Source organism: Mugil cephalus, chromosome 14, assembly GCF_022458985.1.
Source record: "Mugil cephalus isolate CIBA_MC_2020 chromosome 14, CIBA_Mcephalus_1.1, whole genome shotgun sequence".
In the NCBI taxonomy this organism is placed as follows: Eukaryota; Metazoa; Chordata; class Actinopteri; order Mugiliformes; family Mugilidae; genus Mugil; species Mugil cephalus.
Window position 1 is genome coordinate 12994636 of NC_061783.1, and position 20381 is coordinate 13015016.

Sequence of the window (20381 nt, forward strand, 5' to 3'; positions counted from 1 at the left end):
AATAGCTGACAAGTTGCACAGAGAGAATTATAATGTCAGATGAATTAAATATTGCCACAACATGATTTTGCAGAAAGTCAGGAGTGCAAAGGGTAAGGCAACAGTTCAGGGTCCGTATAATAAGTAGGCAAACATTCAGTGTTTCTGTGATATGGTATCTACAAAGGCAGCAGTCTAATAAAAAAAGTTCTAGGTCCACACAATGAGCCAATTATTTCTTCCATACAGAAGGAGCTAAGTGGTTAGACACATACACACACACACTCATATTTATTCTGCGTCTCTGTTTTGAACCTTATTTATGTTTTATCAAAGGAGAAATGCAACGTAATTTCACATCTGTTGCAATCCTTGTGTGACTGCTTGCGTGAAGAGAGACAAATTTAGGTGTATGAGCAATCAAAGTATGTGTTTCTCCGTTCGAGTTAAGCCTGGGGTTTTTAAACAGATCACATTAAGACGCTCCAGATTACTTCCCAAAATCTTCCTGCCCAGGCCAGCCTGATTCAACTGGCTGTTGCTAATGCACAGATTAGGGAACTCTCTCTGTGGCCTAATCCTCCTCGCTTTCCTTCTCCCTAGCCGTGGAATGGGAAAGGTGTGTGAGAACAGGTTAGCTGATAGCCAAGCATTCACTGCATGATTACACTTGCAAGGGGCGACTTTAAGCCTGTGTAATTTGGTTGTTAGAGAGGTGGTACTGAGGTGGATGCTGCAGAGACTTGATTTGTTTCACGTTTAGATATCACATGTGGACAAGATGCATAAATTGCTGGAACAATTGAGTTAAACAGGAAAAGTTTCATGACCACATACAGAAATATGCGCACACACGTTGACAGTTAAAAGATGCAGATTCCAAACCAGTCTTCCCTATCTGACGGGTCAAAACTAAATTACAAACAAGTCACACAGTGAGTCAGCTAATGCCTGAAGTGTTGAGAGTGTGTGTGAAGATTAGCAAGTGACTGACAAGTGGTTGAAAATAAATCACTTAATTCAACTGATACACTGTTAAAATAGTAAGTGGAGTCCTAATTGTTAAAAGAGAGGCCTTCACTGGATCAACAGTTCAAATATCTAGAAGTAATTCCAAATTAATGAAATATCTAATAGTTTGGCTAATGGGTCAAATTATTAGATATTCCATTAATTAATAACAAATGAAAGTAAAATACTTAATACTAATACAACTAATATAGGTAGCTAGCATGAATGAATACGTGATTTTTTATATAATTGATGATAATGATAAAATACATTGCTCGCTAACGGTAACTAAACTAATCCAAATAATGGATAAACTGGTAAAATGGACTAAAAGTAATGGACAAATGGCTAAAAGTAATGGACATAAACATAATTTATTTTAATATATCAAGTGAAGTGATAAGTGATTAATTCACTTTTCAGATTGTACCTAGCTAACTGTAGGAATATATTTTTAGCTGAGCTGAAGTAATGGATTAACAGTTAATTCATTTAAACATAAGAGAACTAAGAACTAGAAGTAGTTAGCTTAAATAACCCATTGGCTAAAGTGAGCTAGCTGGTAGCTTAAAGTACCCAAAACAATACATGAAAAATATACGAATTAGTTGGAGTAATGGACCAACAAGGTAAAAGTTTGCAAAAAAGTAAAATACTTAGTAGTAGGCTGCTAAAATGAATGAATGAACTCCAGTAGTTGGCTAACAGCAATGGGTGGATAAAATCTTAAGCTAGTTACAAACTTGTGAATCAGCTAAACTGTGAAATCCTTTGGTAAAGTAAGGGCCGGTTGGCTAACAGAGAAATACAGGGGGTTGCTAAAATTGACAAATAAATGCTTCTCAACAGTAATGACCATTTCGAAAGCTATTTGAAGTAAATGACTGACATTAAAAAATAATAATTAAAAAAAATGGTAAAATAGTTGGGTTTGGTAGCCTAATGGACAAATGCCAAAAGTAAATAAATAAATAAAATAAAGAAAAAAAAATAAAAAAGAATACATGCTAATGGTTAGCTACAAAGAATGGCAAATCTGAATCAGTTTGCCAGGTGTAAAGGCAGAGAATCAATCAATAGTCTAACATACACATTGAATGTGATTATTTTGCCTGCTAATAATTGAAATCAGTGGCTGTTAATATATATTTTTTCCTCAGTGTACTGTTTGACTTTACTGTGGTGGGAACCACACAACTTCCACATCCGAACAACAGGGGGAGCAGTGAACAGCTATAAAACTGGCCTTTCCCTCAGCACAGAGAGGACACGAGCAGACCCTGTCGCCTTGAAATCTGAAGTGACAGCTGCTTTCAAAGCATACAGGATGAGCGTTCCTCCTCTACTAAGAAAGCCTTTATTGGTTTTTGCAGAGAATGTGAAGAGCTGCCGTGTCCATGCTGTGACCCACTCTTTCTTCTGCTTACATTTTTCCCCTCTGGCTGAATAGATACAAATTCATACACAAACGAAGATAATGCAGCCACTTAAATGCCTGAAGAGCCGGGTTGCTCAATAGCTGATTATACTCTGATAAGTGGCATGCACTTCAGACACTGTGCAACACTGTTACTTTGCTGTCCAATAAAAAAGCAATGTCCTTGACCATTAAAATCTTTGGAAATCTCTTGAGTGCTGCTTCCAAGCTCTGATGTTGATTAATTATACATCTCTCTTTGTGCTTTTTTTTTTTAAGTTCAGTGTGTTATTAATTTATAATCCAGTGTTTCTACATACTCACTTGTTATGTCTTGGTTGCCTTAACAAAAGAGTAATTGCTGGTATGCACACTTAAGCAGCCAGTTTCCATTTCTCAGCAGATCGTCCCATACAGGCCACACCTGCTACTCTTTATTGTCCCTGAGTGTATACTGTTCACACCTCCTACAAAGAATACAGGTACATCTCTATGGAGTAACCCAACCCTCGAGGAATCTGCTCCTCCTCTGGGAGTAGTTCTTTATTCCTCAAGCACGCCATGCACTACAAACACACACAAACACTCACTCACTCACCCTCTCTCTCTCTCTCTCTCTCTCTCTCTCTCTCCCTCACACACACACACACACAAAACACACAGTCACACACAACTATGTACTCTCATTGTCCTCTGGCAGACAGAGTACTGTAGAACTGTCTGCTAAAACGTCTAACCTTTAGCTTTGCATGTGTAAAGCCTTTAATGAACCCACTGCAAGTGTGAGTAGGTGTGTGAGTGCATGCATACTGGAACAAGAGAGACGTGTGCAAGTGCATGCTTGTGTATACATGCAGCTCTGTGTCCTAGCAAAGAAACCAAGCGAATCCATTTCGGTTAACTCTATTCATCCAACCGGGTACGTATACCGACGGAGCGACTTACACTTCACACTGCGCGAAACTGATTACACACAAGAAACAATACAGGGTGTAGAGAAGAAACAATGGGTCACCTTTCCCTTCACATACTGCCTTTTACAAATAACTGAGTCAACAATTAAGCTCGTGCAACTGCAGTATGTAAATTAATAGTATTTATAGGCACATGAGAAAGTCATGCTGTGATGAACATGCTGAGAAACATTCAGAATGAGAACTGCGAGGGGATGTGTCAGGCCAGTTAACACATAAATTACAGAAAAAGTTTACTTTTCATCCCTCTTGGCTTTCGGAGGGCCCTGTCCGGTTTGATTTCTCTCACTACTATGCCCCTGACTGCAAGGACTTTCAGCATCAAAGGGCATGTATTAGTCTGCCGGGTGCTTATGAAATGAAACTCTTCATTCCTGTCTTCAGTCAGATACCAAAGCCCATTCACCACCAGACTGTGTCTCTTCATTTCTATGCATCCAGGCCATGAATGTAATGCTAGCCTTCTGGCACACAGAGCAGCCTACCTCTCTGTCTCATTGTTTGGCGCACATGTGACAAGGCCACAATAGAGTGCCGGACAATAGGCCACTTATTGAGTGACTGGTAGCGAGTGGGATACATCCCTGATCGCCTGTCACTCTGCAGCCTCGTGCGCCCTGCGGCTCATGGTCAGTGTCAGGTTGCACTCTCCTCTGACTGAGAGACACCTCATGTCATATTGGAAATCTGGGAAAGGTCACGGAGTTCGGGGTAATAAAACGAGACAGGTATTCACATGCATGTGTAAAGGTGAATTTACCAGGTGAGCTTAACACTTCATCAGCGGCTAGGAGCTCACATAAGAGTTTCGGTCTTTTGGCATTTGAACGCTCCCTGTCGAGAAAACATTTTGAAATGGGTCCAATTTATTTAGCAGCTCAAAGTGAATTACATGTAATCATCATATGAGTCATCTCTCATCAACATGTTTCCAAGAGTCACTGCACGGTTGTGTTTATGTTTGTGGCTGTGTGTCAGTGTGTACGCGAAAACAGTTGCTATCGGCGGATGAGATTTTCCACCATGTCACTGTCAGCTGACTATCAGTCGGCGCCTGCAGCTGAGTTGATTCTCTCTGAGATCTTAAGCTCTTAGCCTCAAACGCCCGCCATGATCTCCTGACCTCCCGAGAAAAGTCAAAGTTCTAATGCACAGATGTACAAGATCAGGGAGGGCTGTTATGGTATGTTACCTCCAGAATGTGACACTGAACAGACTCAGGTGTGTCAAAAATTAGAGTAACATTTTTAAAATCCATCTTGGATATTCACGCTACTAATTTGGTTTTGTATTTGTTTTTAACAATGGCAATGGGCATCCACTTCAAAAACATCCTATGTATTTTTTATAGTAATATAATTCATGTTCACATAAAGATTCATCTGTCATACTTTAGTTTCCCTGAGTGGGAAACTAATCAAAATACTGAAAATAAACGTGTTTCACGCCTCTTCAATTCAGTGTCATGGTCTTATATATTACTTCCTATTTACAGTTATGTTTAAGCATAGATAATTTTATGACTTTTCTCTTCTTCCAATCAGTGACAGTGCATCCAACTGTCACTGTAATCTGCTGAGGGTGTACAAACACAACAACACATAAATATAATAAATAATAAGAAAATAAGTGAAAATAAAAATATGAATACGAATAAATAAATAAAAATTCCATATCTTAAATCATAACACTTTATGAATAATATTAGGTATAACAATTAATATTAATCTTATTAGATGCTACCATTGATTTCCAGAAATTGCATGAAGGTGTCCCATATTTCCTCGAATTTACTAATTTTCCCTCCCACAAGAAGCCATTTCCCATTTTTTTTTCTTTTTTTTTTTTTTTTCTTGTAGCCACAGTTTTAGGGCTGTGCACACTTTTCCATCTCAACGACATCGGTCTCCTGGCTTGAAGCATCAAATACACTGTTTTGCGACTTGGTGCAAAGTGATTAGGAGAGATAGACCTTTAGCTCAAGAGGGACCTCTATGGCAGCTATGCTTTTTAGCTGTGACTTTCCCAAACAAAAACTCCCCCCACACATACAATGCAGCAAGTTCCAGACTTGTATACTGATATTTAGTAAATAATAACAAAAATGATAATATTAAAAAGAAAATGTATTAATTCTAAATTGGGACAGGTTCTTTTTCTGTGTCGTGCACACACATAACACACTGTGCATTTGTTTTGAGGAATGCATCCCATGTTATACAATATCCAAACACACTTGAACCAACAATGGCATATGTACTGTACTGTGTATTCCCACGCCCCGGTGCTGTCAGTGAACTTCTCTTGTAATTCAGAGGCTGTTTGCCGTGCTCTCATATTTTTGCATGAGTAGCTTCCAAACTGCTCTCTCTCTCTCTCTCTCTCTCTCTCTCTCTCTCTCTCTCTCTCTCGCTCTCTCTCTCTCTCTCTGTGAAGGTGGGGGCTGAGCTATTAGCTGCGCTCTGCAGACATCATTAGGAGGGGAGACGCTTCCACCGTCAGCGCCGGAGCAGAGCAGGGGAGCCCTGGCAACAAGGAGAGACACAAACTCAGCAGCCCGCTACACCCCACAGTAAGTCTCAGCAAACTATTTATTCGGCGCTGATTTCTCCAGCCTGTCATCGCTTTAGCCGTGTCACTTTTCTCTTTTGGAGCTGGGCAGATAAAATGGCTGGAAGAACTGGGAAGGGTGGCGCTGACGCTCTGGTTTTACTCCAAAGCCCTGGAAAATGTTTACTTCGCACTCTGACCTATTTATAAGTGACTAAGCGGCACGGGGTCACACGCGGGTCGTGTGCGTACACTTGTCATTTCGGAACGCGAATGCAAAGTGTTGTTTAAGTGGGACGAAACGGGGCGGAGGTTCGGCTGGATTGTGACCGAGCGAGGAGCGCGTCCGCCGGGCGAGTTGGCGTCGGGCAAGCGCTGCACTTCCAGTAACTGCGCCACTCGACCTCGGCTCAAACATTTGCTCTTTGCAGACTGTTTCTCAGCGCTAAACACTGTCGTACGCTACCAAATAGCGTCTGCCGAAGTCGCATTTGTCTTCTTTTGGGCACTTTTGTCACTGACAAGGACTGTCAAAGGCAAGCATTGCATTTTTTTTAATCTACGTTTCACCATCGCGGAAGTGTTTTCTCTACGCGCAAAGAGACGAAGAACAAACTAACCACAGTCCTCACTATTAGTCCAGTCTTCGCTAAAGCGGGGTGACGTGTGGTTTGCACGTTTGAACTGTTGATTAAAGGCGTTTATTTTTGCATATGTGACATGTTACTACACAGTGTTTTACATTGCCAGCTGGTTGTAAAGGACATACGGTTTGTGATTGCAGGACTACCCGTGATGTCATTCATCCTAGCTGGACCATTATATAACGGGACTGTAGGGAAGCCTGTGATAGCGGGCTATTTTTACTCTGTTTACACCTCGGAGCGGGGTAGGCTATGCGTCCCAAGTGGTAGCCTATGCTTCCACTCGCATTATGAATTTAATGTGGCTCCCAAAATGCACCAGCAGGATGGGCGAATGCAGCGGCTGGAGATGAGAAGCTGCACTTCTCCACATCAGCTGCATGTGTACACTTTTAAGTGTTCCCCTCCTGTTTTTTTTATTTTTTTATTTTATTTATTTAGTTTTTTAGTTTTTTTTATACCCCTCATGGTGTCTGTGCAATATCAATTTAAAGGGAAATGCCAGACAGCTTTACTTGTTGATTTTGTCTTTTCCTCCTGCGTGAAGCTGTAGCCTCCCTTTAATCAATGGATGACTAATCTTTTTACAAATATCTCAATATATGATGGCAGTGCATCCGGATCAAGGTCTATAGAACATTTAGATGATCTGTATTTTATTTTAGTAAAAGAATGTTTAATAGTTTAAATTAGATCTTAAGATAAAACTTTTTTTTTGTTTAAAAAAGTAAGGCTGTGTGATATAAGGTCATTTTGTCAAAAACATGACTTAAAAGATGGGAAATATACAATATTTGTGTGTTAATTTAATATTCTTGAGGTTTTATGGTGTTTTCCCTCCTAAAATCTGGACCACTTCTTGTGCAGCTGACATGACACATATAATATCTTAACCTTAAAACAGTATATAACAATGTAGTTCTTGTCACAACAGTTGCTGACCAGTGACGCCAGTTTAGGTAATGATTTTTGGTTGCTGTTGCTTTATGATTCACTCACTTGCAACACACTCTGTATTAGGAAACATCTGTTGCGTTTAAAGTGCATTGGAATGACTTTACAGTCCACTCAGCTCGCGTAAAAGAAGCCTGCACTGGTTGTTGTGTGGGTTTTATGGTTAGGCTTTGGACAAATGCATTTTTTTCTGATGGTACGAGGGGTCTCCAGACAATATCGCCGTAACAGAAATGGTTGCCAATTTGGAAGCTATTCTCTGTGAGCGATGTGAGTACAAGCTTTAAGGCGGTGGGGGTGAGTAACTGATTAATTTAATTGTTTGATTGCTTTGGCTCTATCCTTTAAGCTCTTTTGTATATGACACTTAATTATACATTGTTTTTTGTGTGACAAAGAGCCAGGCTGATGGCACGGTTTAATGCGAGTTTTCTTGTTTGCCGTACGTCTCGTGCACTTGCTTGTATCAAATGTTTTTCACTTTTTCAATATCATGGACTGAAGCAACTATATTTGCCTGTAAATTGCAAGCTGCGTTGAAGCACCAAGAGTTTTTCTTTAGGAGAGGTCTGATTAGCAGAATTAAAGTTGTATCTGCACTGTCATGATTACTGTAAAATTAGTTTAACCTGAATAGTAGTGAAAGAAATTAAGAGGTTGTCATAAATCCAGCACTGAAACCTCAAAAAAAGATAGTAATTTAAAATTATACATGTTTTGTACTAACAGAATAAAAATATTTATGCATATTTTTTGACAAGGCAATTATTATGACATAAAAGGCCTGTGTATGTGTGTGTGTGTATATATATATATATATATACATATATATATATAAAGCTGCAGTACAACAAATTATGCAGAAGACAGAGAGATACTGTATTTATGGTCCATGTTGCCTATAGTCTATTATTTGTAGTTTTATAACCCATTTTAATAACGACAGTAGATGATGTGACTGGATAAAGAGAGTAAATTGTAATATAAATACATATGAAGATCATTTTCTATCTCACCATGTAGCCAATTCAAAGAATCTACAATTATATTACCATTTCCTTCTCAATGTGTTTGGCTCATCCAGCTCCGGTGAGTGTCTTAAATACGACCTGTTGGAGAAGGGAGGAGAGGCTTAGCGACCAAGAGTGTCACAGGAAATTCAGAGCTGAGCAGCAACACGTTTAAAGTTGACCCGGAGGTAGATAGAAAAAAAAAACTAATGGGGCCCAGTGTTAATCTCTGTGGGCCGCCACGAGAAAGTCTCTTGCAGCTTCCAGTTAATGGAGCCAGACAACTCTGCTGGTGAAGGTTTGAGGATTCTTGTGTTAATATGATTTAAGACGACTCCTTGTTGTAGCTTAAGAACAGTTGTGCTGGTGCATGTGCCGAAGTAAGCTATGCTAACTGAATTTGAATCAGGCAGATTTGGTGCTATGACAGCTATTTCTGTGCAGAGATAAACAAAGTGGAAAAAGTACATTCCAGGATTCCAACAATTCATTTCAGAGTTGGGATGGAGCAAAATCTGCACTCAGGGTGAGTTGGACAGCTTAATGCTGAAAGTCTTAAAGGTGGTGAGTACATGATCGGGGGAGAGCTGTTATTACAAAGGGTGGAGAGTGAAGATATACAAGGTTTTAGAAGGTAGGCAAACAGATCGTCTTTATTTAGGTTGGAAGGTGAGGTTAAACCAGGTGCTGAGCAGATATGGCCAAAACAGTCATGACAAAATATTCAAATATTTTTGGTACATGTCTGTGAAGGTGGTATATGTGGTGTGTCCAAAGAGTGGACTTGTACGGTTTTTGAGAATGGTGTCTCACCACTCATCATTGGATATTTTTGGTTTAACACGGAGCAGGAAATAACAAAACAGCATATTTATGAAATGGCAGCGGGAGTAGTCAGAAGTTGGAGTATTTGGGAATCCAAATTGGAGCAGCAGAGGTTTTGTTAAGGTCTGTTGAAGTAGACGTTTGTCATATTTCTTAAAGCTCAGACTTAAGAGGTCAAGCATAAAGGAGAAGACCAAAGTGTAGTGCTCTATTGTGCAGCTTTGCCACTGTGAAACAGGCATGCTGTTCCATCCACCCACCCACCCACCCACCTACCACGCACACACACACACATACACACGTACGTGCGCACATACACGTCTACTTTACCACTATAGCCTTTGAATCCAGCCGCCACTCACTTTCAAATGGTAATGAGAGGCAATTAGAAGCCAATGTGTCCTAATCACAAGCCATTTAACCGAGCTTGGCTCATTTGTCAGGGCCATATGTGCACACGGACATACACAGTCAAACACACATGAATACACACATCTGCTAGATCATGCTAGAGTGGGATGTGCTGCTTTTATAAGAGAAATGTGTGTGTGTGTGTGTGGTTGTAAGACAGAGAGCGAGCGAGAGAGACAGATTTACAGGTAATGACTGGGTGGAGATTTCATGGTTGAATGAATATGTGACAGAAATGGCTTTATATACTCTGGTAATACATGCAGGGTGAATGATGAGTGGGAGGGTCAAACGGATGGGCCGATGTGTGAAAACAGGTGTTTTTGTGCGTCTGTATATTTGCAGAGAAATTATCCGGGACTGGTCTGAACATTTGCTCACAGGCAGAGGGGGATTGTACCTGTTGAAATATCACGTAACACTGACACAAATTGCAAACTTATTGCGAATGCACGGCCCTCTGTCGGATAAATGTGTGTGTCTAAGGAATCCACACTGTTCATCATATAGATCAGATTAGACATTGTTCTCCTGTTGTTTTACTGGCTGGCGCTCTGTCTAATCTTGTACCACTTTTGCAAACCGAAACTCACCTTTGATGTGGGATAATGAGAATGATGTCAGCCCCTTCTTTGCGGCGTTCTTACCAGACTGCCGTCGCAAGTTAATCCCCCGTTGTCTCCTTTCATACCAGAAGCTACTCACCAGTCTACGGAGAGAAAGGGAGCAGCATTGTTTGGAAACGGAGCGGCGTGACAACAATGTAGGAAGTACGGGATCGAAGGAAGCGAGTTGAAAAAGACCAAAAAAAAAAAAAAAAGAATAAAAAGCCAACGAGTTGAGCTGTGAGTGGGACAACAAAAGAGAGTGTGAGAAAAATGATTTTTGAAAAAGTAAAGAGCGGTGGGTGGGGACGGGGGCAGATCAAGAGATTGAGCTGTCTCGTTGAACCATGCAGTGTGCTCAGACCTTTTCAGCCTTTCCTTTCATCCTCCTCTATTCATGAGTGCAGTGAGTACACATGCATGCACACGAGAGAAAGGACACACTCACACATACAGTGCACTGCCTTTAAAGAGGATCAATCAGCGATTTTTTTATTTATTTTTTTTTGGCATGAAAGAACATTCCACCATATGCAACCATTTTTTATTTTTTTTTATTGCTTACCTTAAACTCGTTGGGAACAAAAGGGTCAAGGAGACCACCTTTTCATGAGCTTATGAATCACTGACCTTGACTAATCACACACAAGTCCCAGATGGAGTCACGGTACTGTATAATATTTGTTGACCATTTAACGTACGTGGCTGGATATTAGAGTGTTTAAATGGGAAGTTTTTGTGACCTTGTTTCTGTGTCTTTATTCTGAGGTGGCCATCTAATCAATACCAATCTTCTGAATGACCAACATAGTCCCAGTGTGTGAGTGAGACTAGGACAGCGTGAGAGATAGAGAGAGAGAGAGAGATGACTAAAGCCATCCTACAAACTTGTGTTACACTGTCAGGTCGATAAGTCTCTGTATGGCTCAATAACCATGTGAAAAAGGGAAGCTGGCTTTGGGACTTAGTTCAGTCGTGTGTTGGCTTTGGTTTTGCAATGGCTGCCAGTGTGGCTGACATGATCTACAGTTGTTTATGTGTCAGGCAAGTCGCTGTAAGAGGCAGAACTGGACTGAACTCCCGTCTAAATGAAAACAGAGCGCTCCTGTGGGCAAATGGCAGGCGTTCAGGCTACAAATTTGAATTCAAGCAACTCATCAAACTATAGAGCCGCTCCGCAGACTCTCGCTGGAAGGATCCTCTCCGCGCCCGGGCTATACATCAAATGCGGTACCTTGTGTAAGTCATCACGCAGTAGTTAATTCAGCATGCTCGTCCTGTGATCTCTCTGCCTTGATTCATATTTGATCACATTCCAAGCAGAGCCCGGCTCAGTGGGAGGGGTTGTAAGCGCTGGCCTTTTGAGGGTAAAGATGAATGAGAGAGAACTTAAGTGATAACTGGTCACTTTTTATAGGAAATCCATGCACGGTTTGAGTTATTTTGTACGCGTTTAATGACATTATACAGTGTAGTGCAGAGTCTCTGATGTTGGGAGGACGAAATAATTTCTGCTTCTCTTCGATTCTCTATTTCTCCATGCCTCCTTATAACCGAGCTTCTCTTCTCTTCTCTTCTCTTCTCTTCTCTTCTCTTCTCTTCTCTTCTCTTCTCTTCTCTTCTCTTCTCTTCTCTTCTCTTCTCTTCTCTTCTCTTCTCTTCTCTTCTCTTCTCTTCTCCATGCTTATCAGAGGCAGTAGAGGATTATAGAGGGGAGTTGACACTGACTGGCAGGCAGACAGCTCCTGCAGACTCCTCTCTCCCTCACAGAGCTCCGGGCTTCAGATAGGGATAAGCTGACAACCTGGGACACAGCCAGATAGATAGTGATAAGGACGAAAGATGAAAGAAGAATGCAAGGAATTGGGGTCATGTACATACTGTATATTGAAGCTCTCTCCTGATGCATCTGCTGCATTCGCCCGTATTGTCTGTGTGAACGTAGGGGGTATTGTAAATATATGAATGAAAGTACCGGTTAGTGGTCTCGAGGTTACAATAAAGCAAGATGCTACAGTGGCGATAGGAAACCTTAAACCACCTCTACGTGACTGATCTGTATTCGACAATACATATTCCATATGAGCGACAATGCACCAATGCCTGTACAGTCCTCCTCCTGTAAAGCCTTCACAGTCACAAAGTGTATCGCAGGGTGTAAAAAATAGTTGCTTAAAAGTTGCTGTATGATTATGTTCAGAAAGCTGTTATGTTTTCAATTAGATACTACGTAAGTCTCGTCATACCTCTAAATGCACATTAATGTACTTAAAACCTGTACTGTTACTCTTCGGTGGTATATTAGTTCATGGCCCATCGCAGATTTTCACCTTAAATTTAAACTGAAGCTTTGTGCTTGAAATGAATACGTCTGAAAAAAATTGGCCGTCCTAATGCCTCAATAGTTGGGAGCAAAAACCCCCAAACCCTCAGCTATGAGGCGGGTGTGTGGGTATCAACAATGACTTAAGTCTGAGCCAGGAGGATATGCATTGAGCGAGAGGAATTCAATAACAGGAAAATGGCCAGTGATAGAAACAATCCCTGGAATACCAAAACCCACCCTTCGCCAGTGTTGTTCTTGGCAACACATTGGGTTTCCATTACTACTGTTTACTCCTTTAGGATGCTGATGCTAAGACACTGCACATGGCAGACATCTGATAAAACATTTCATTGATGGTCCAGGATGTGGTATGCGCAATGAAGGCCCGAATTCCAGTCTGTCCAGGGCATAATTGCCGCCTCCGCCCTTTTATTTTCGTGACATTGCATCGGTGTATGAAAGCACGGGGACTTGGGTCAGGGGCATGCTGTACGCGGGTGAGTGCCGGGAGACAAGTTGAGACAAGCCTGTGAGACTAAACCGCAAGCAGTGTTTAAAGCTGTAAGGCTGAAACTATTCCCTCTCTGACACAACTGTGGTGGGGTTTGAATAGAGCAGGTTGCTGAATGCATGGCTGGATTGATGGCTTTCTCTCTCTGTCTGTCTGTTAGTCTATTCAGCTGGCTGGCTGCTCGTCCTCACTTGGCCGTTTCGTCTTTTTTCACTGGATACTTGCTTGCTGGCTGTCCACAGGTGAGCCTTACCTGGATGCCTGGGTTAGGTGGACGACAAGCTCTCCGGATACACGTCTGGCTGACTGACTTGCTGGATAGCATTTCTAGCCCTTCTATTATCTATGCAGTAAGCCCGTGACATTGCTGCAGGGACGTTCAGGTAGGTGTGGTAAAACACTGCTTTAGAGATAAAGCCTTGTGAGCCAGGATGTTCCTTTCTTGCCCATGATCCCCTGGAGTCCGTCCCCCAATTACAGTATCAGGACCTCTTTAAAGAGAGAGTACCTTTCTCTGTTTTCTCCCGTCAGCTTAGACCTTTTGGTATTGCTTGATGAACACCAAAGCGTTCCCTTGAAAGCGACTGGATTGTATGCATTATTGGTCAAGGAGGGGCGACTTAATTGGAGCTATAAATTACACCGTGCCATCATTCCCACTTCGAGCGTGGTGACAAAAGCACACTGCAAGAAAGTAATAGCAGCACACAACTGTGCGGAATTCATTCGTGTGCATTGCTGTGCGTGTACCGCACTGATACAATAAAGGTAAATCAATATCTTCTCGTCCTTTGAGTGAAGGTTTTCTAGTGGTGGGAGATTTTCCCTTTTACTGATGGCCATGTCACCATTTATCTATCATTGATTTTATTTTTTTATTTTTTATCTCAGAATAATCTGGCCCTTGTAGACCAGTTGTCAATTAAAAAATGGTTGATAGTGCAGTCACACTCCCGGTATAACTACATGTATTGAGTGATTTGTGTGTGAGCCTGTTTTTGTGCACGCTGCAGGTCAAGTCTTGTGTTTCCACCGGTGTGCTCATCATCAGCGAGTGACTGCGCAGCAGCGGGGTCAGGTGATGAGCCGCGGCTCAGATAAATGAGGTTAATGTGAGGTTTTGCCGCGACCAGGTCTCTGACACTGTCATCCACTATCAGCTGCCACGGTGCACACGCTCGGCGGAAAAAACGGCCCAGTTTCTTACCTGCGCATGAATTCGTACATTGTTTAGAGAAGCGCATCAAAGAGCGACGCTATCTCCCGCAGTAAAAGCCCTCTTTTATACTGTATGTCACGCAGTGGAATGATAATCGTGAGATACGTCCATTCATAACTCGTAACAGCCCTCGCACATATTAACAGGCTCTCTTGCATAATGTGGACACATTCGCAGAAGTTATTTGCATAAACAACACGTACGCACTTGCTTCAGCTGTGCTTCGGCTAATGTGCACGCCCATCCACAGGGGCTTGCCCGGGGGAAATACCTGTGGTTGGAGAAGAAAGTTGACCTAATGGGAAATTACTATGTATCCACATAAGATAAAAATAACTTTTTTTTTTTTTTTTTGTACATTCCATAACTTTAATTGCTCTTCCGGGAACTTTTAAACTTCCCACATGTCAGCTCTCAGTAAGCCATAAATAGAGACTTAGGTGGTTTTCAAATTATCTCCACCATTGTCGCAGGATAAGCAGGTATTCTCAACTGAGAAACTCAAGGTCTAATTTGCCAGATCATAAAGAGATGATGGAAACAAATGATAGTCACAGGTGGCAATTTGAAAAAGCTTTTGTGTACACAGTTTTCATCCTGTGCTTTGCAGACAGACCTCCTTAGACGTGTCTCCATCTCCCTCCTTCCTCAGATGTTTCCCTCATGTTGAGATTTTGGCACAAATGTTAACTCGGTTGAAGGTTTAAGATCACAGCAGTGGTTAAGGACCTTTAAATTAAATAGATTTTTACCTCATTTTAATAAGTCCGTTGTTGACAGTGGTGCAAAGCATGTCCTGCAAATGCCACAGCGCTGCAGCACACATGAAACAGTTCTCAGTTTCCATGCCGCTTTTGCTGCGTCGTTTGATCTATAATGCGTTGTGAAACTTCTGAAGTAATATTTACCAAAGTGCATAAAGGTACGCTGCGCTAGATTCTAAATGCGCTCCTACTACGCTGCCTGTCTGATGAGCGGCGTGTACCACTAACCTTAAAAAACAACAGCTCCCCACCTCCCGTCAGACCTTTCACCTCCACTTAGCCTCAGCATGCAGCAGCAGCCAATCTGTTGTTGTTGAGCGAAAAGATGCTCCCTGTTGTTCCTCTTTCACCCCGGCGTTTTGGTTTTTCGAGGAGTGCCCAGTCATCTCGCTTTAATGCTACATGACGTGCCATTAGCTCTGCTAGCTATTTTCCCTCCCGACGCTGCCAGTAGCGAGGCTGCCTGAGAGGGACAGCTGAGTGCATTTGCAACCTGGCAGCACGCGCTGCCTAACTGCTGGGAGGGTGGGGGGAGGAAGAGAGTGCAGAGGTAGTGCACACCTTTTAAGAGGCCTTTTTAGTGGATGCCGTTTACACCTATACTTAGGGGCACGTGGGGAGCATCTGGGTCAAGGATGGGGTCGGTTTGAGTTAAGGCATGCAAAATTCATATTGTTTCAGGACAGCGGACACGAACAAAATACACCTGTCATAACAGCCATTGCTAATGTAGCAAGCCACATTTTTTAAAGAAGCTCTACATATATTCAACCAACCGACACACACACACACACTCTACACTATTTATTTGACCATTTTAAAATGACCAACGTCTGATTATGAACAAAGTTTTGAATCTGCCATTAACCTGGGGTGTGCTTGTGTCCAGTACACCTTTAACAAAATTAAATGCATAAATTAAACACAAGCGCAGATTATGGGGAAGAAACACAATCATAATGACATTTCTGACCACAGTGAATGTTTTGTTACGTCCTCTCTTGTTAAATCAGAGGCTGTTTATTCGACTGTTGCGTCCAACACACTTTATTCTATGTCCATTTAAAATTAAAGTGAATTAGAATGACCTGAAAAGGCCGTTTGGCTTAAACATGCATTTCACTTTAGATATCATCTGAAATACTAAACGGGGGGGAAAGAGTTCCAGTTACCTCATGTGAATGTGCGAGACCGTCCCATTTGTTGGACGGAGCTATCCGGAGTCACGTGACCGACACTATGATCTGATGCGATGCTGGACATGAACTAACATCTGCAAATACCCTCCCGCTGGATTAACCGCATCATCTCGTCTCCGCTGAGATATTCATCAACCGGTCTGTCAGTGAGTGTTCTTTAGAGCTAAAGCCAGATTCCTCTGGCCATGATTCAGTCGTGGTTTCCTAAAAGGTTCTTTGAAGGGACATCTGCAAGACGAACACAGCGCATGTTGTTGCTGTTGTACGGGAACACAAGGCCAGATTGGTCACAAAGGTTAAAAAGTATTAGTCAGCTAATACTTCTTGCACCTTAGAGTTTTAGTGCTGACTGCTCGTGTTTATATTTGGCTATCTCGGTAAAGTCGATAAATTGACATTGAGGGAAATCGTGGATACCTGAGGAAAAGGCTTAAGTGCTTGCAAAATACCGCTCAATGTCACGCTTATAGACGTTTTTGCAGCACTTTGCACTAGCACGGCGTATGCTTGTTTGTAAAAATGCAAACTTTGGAGAAACTGAAAAAAAAGCGCTATCCTAATGTGTGCCAGCATGTACGAGTGTGTTTCACTTCCTATCTGGTGACCTGCAGACTTTGTCAACATGACCCACATGCTATCTGTGTTTCATAAAAGCCTCTCTTGGAAGCATTCGTGGTGTTGCATCTACTTTCTCTGTTTATCTGGTGATGATGTTGAAACCGCACCAGCCTTTTTCAGCAGAATGATCAATCTAAAACTGGACACATCCACAAGTTCAAAGATTCATGTTGCAAAAGTGTTCTTTCAGTACCCAAATCACAACACAGAAACTCAAATCCCCTCTCCCAGCCTATGATCTAATTCTCGGAAAAAAACTTGCACAAGGCCGCTAAGAAGCTGCCGGATTTGTACGTTTCTATTTGAACTTTTTGCAGAGGTTTTTCTCCGTCCTAAGTGCGTTTGCCAAGCGCAACACATGATTATGAGTCCACCAATAGTAATACTACTCAGTCGCCTCTGTTCCAGCTTTGGAGAACAGATTTGTGGATTTTATGTTGTTGTTGTTTACTTCTAATCTTTTAAAACTGAGGCACAGTTTCATAATGCCTCGTAAAAGTAGTAAACTAGCGTTCTGTACTCATTTATATGCTTTTCTCTTTGTAAACCCTACAGATTTTTGCCTTTGACGAGACATGCCACGATAATGTTGCGCAATTTTCTTTAAACAAAGATTTGTAACCTACATTGCTGCCCCCCCACCCCCCTTTTTTTAATCTCCTCTACCAAGTGCAACTCATATCAATTACATTTTGAGTAAAGTGAAAAATATAATGGAAACCATGAGCCATTCATCTCCCCAAGACAGATAATAAAAACTGAGAAACTAAAATTTTCCATCACTTGGGGCTCATATGGAATTTAGCAAATGCCAGCTTTAATCCAGTGTAAGTACTGCAACATGTCTTGGGCACATCTTTCGTGTACACCCATGCAACAGAAGTCATTTCAGGCTTTTCTCCCAGACCAAGGTGGTTTGAGTCATGAAAGATTTTTCAGCCTGATTCCCAACATTCGTGCATGACTCGGTATGAGCTGTGTCTGCCTTAAACATGTCCTCGTTTTACCACTTTTTAAGAGACATCTCAGGTTTAATTAAGGGTTGCTAGAGAAAACGCTGCTGAAGTTAATTAAATTGCTTTATTCCAGAGAAACTTCCGCTTAATCAGTGATTAGGCAAGCTGTATTGACTCGTATATGCAAATGCAACTTGCGGTGAATATTCTTAAATAACAATTTAGGACTCGTAGCAGCGCTTAACTTGACCGATTGTTGCCTCATTTGTCTTATCGAAATAAATTTAAAAAAAAAACTTGATTTGTCCGAACTGAAAATATGTTTGCTGCTCTTGGTGTTGCGAAAAAAAGCCAACTGGCATCTGAATTCCCTGGGGCTATTTTTTGTGCTTACAAAATCTGCAGATGTTGTTTCGGCGAAAAGGTCAGAGGTCACAAACCAACCGCAGAGTTGATGCCTTAAGAGTGGAGATAAAAAAAAAAAAAAAAAAGTCAAAGATCTGGTCTTGCCCAGAATATTATAGTGATGCAAGTGCTACTGCACGGTTTCCCAGATAATGTCAGACTGTGCTGTTTTCAAATAACATCACAGCCTGCAGTATATTGCAATTACGTATCAGCAGCAAGGCAAGCATTACGGCCACTGATTTCACTTTAATGATGCCTTTCAATTCCCCTGGATATATTTTTTTTTAATCCTTTAAATTGATCCTTTAATTTGCACTCAGCGGGAGATCTTTGTGTAAGCCATTCTTAAAATATGCACGACTGTACAGTGAAAGCAGATTGGATTCACAGCTAACTGTTTTACATTAAAAGCTGACACATCCATTCACATAGATGAGACATGAGGGTGTCTTTATCCACTATGTTGTGGAGCCTGTGTCTGGATGTTCAGCATGCTGTTATAAAATTATGATATCCCCTATTCTGGCTAGTGATTAACAACAGAAAAAGAGGATTTTAATGAAATGATGAATGGAATATATATATATATGTTTTGCAGCAGTCACCTCTTGTGTGCACGTTCGAACTGGTTGACTCTTTCTTGTGCTGCTTCATCAGGGGAATCCTTCAATTATCGGACCAGTGCTATGCGGGTTGCAGATGTGTGATTGCGTGCACGTGTCCGCGCGCACTCGCTGGACATAAAACAGATTGGAGGTGTTTGTGTTGAGTTGAGTTGAAAGAAGCTGCAGTAATTTCAAAGAGAAAGAGCTGTGCTCCTGCCCCACTTTCAGTCTTTTAATCATGTATAGACACTCGGGGCACTCCTATGTCTGTGTGTGTGTGCGTGTGTGTGTGTGTGTTTGTACGCTACCCGTGTTAAGCAGAGTGTGAGAGAGGTTTTTGGTACAGTATGTGTCAGAGGAAAATGCACTTAGAACTCCCTGACCCCAGACTACCCCCTGTGCATGTGTGCGTGTGTGTGCGTGTGTGTATTTGTGTGTGAATGTACCATCTAATGCATGCGCCTTTCATCCTCCACACAGAGAAAGAGGCAGAATCGGTCACTTACAGAATCCCTGTCCTCATTTAAACTTTTGGGCTGCAGATGTTTGCTGTAATTTGCTGCATTGGACTGCGTTCAACTGAAAAGTATTTTTTGAGCCTCGGAGACAAATAAAAACAGAATATGAGGGCGAAACCCAGCAGTGACAGGAATGATGTGTGTGTGCCTATTTAAAAACGCTTATGCTTTTCACGTGATTTCAGTTTGTACGTGTGTTTAGTAGTAGCTGTCACCAGTTAACTGCAATCTCTATCTGACCAGGGTGTGTGTGTGTGTGACTGTGTGTGTGTGTGGATGGGAGTGGGTGCCCGTTGTATTTGTTGGCCTCTCCAACAATGTAATCTCTGTATGACCTTGTAGCAGTTTGTAGCCCCACGGTGCCCATCCCTGTGACTAATGCCCAGTTTAACAAGCTGCCATAAGCAACTACATAGAATTGTACTTGACAAGAGCACGACATACTACCGCATATAGTCAGGCAGCAATCTCCTGCGTGCCTGCACTGTGCATGAATTATAGCATGTCGTAATATGTGATATAATTAGGTGTCGTTAAAGATGGGTTTTATTTGCAAGCGCAAATAGTACGAGTATTTATTTTAAATGTTATCCCCCTGGTTTAACAATTTAATACATTATTTATCCTTCTTTTTATTATTATTATTATAATGCTCCCATTCTGAGCTCTCCTCAGTTATCATTTGTGTGTAACTGCGGGAGCTGTCGTCACACCAGACAAGTTTGAGCCTGGGCCCTGGAGACAGGACAGCAGCGGCGTACATCTCCAGCTTGTCACATATTGACAGTGCCGCTCACTATGGAATGCTAACAGGCAAGGCCGGGTGTGGCCTCGCTGTGTTAGCTCCTCTGACCCCGTGACCTTGGTTATATAACCT

At 41.8% G+C, this 20381-nt stretch overlaps 1 protein-coding gene across 1 annotated transcript in view; it reads left to right on the plus strand.

The window, feature by feature from the left end:
* Positions 1 to 5824: 5824 nt before the first annotated feature.
* atxn1a (ataxin 1a) overlaps positions 5825 to 20381 on the plus strand; it is an 85923-nt gene continuing 71366 nt past the window's right edge. Inside the window, exon 1 of the mRNA XM_047604514.1 lies at positions 5825 to 5953. The gene's annotated coding sequence lies outside the window, so the exon portion shown is untranslated. The remainder of the gene's footprint in view (positions 5954 to 20381) is intronic.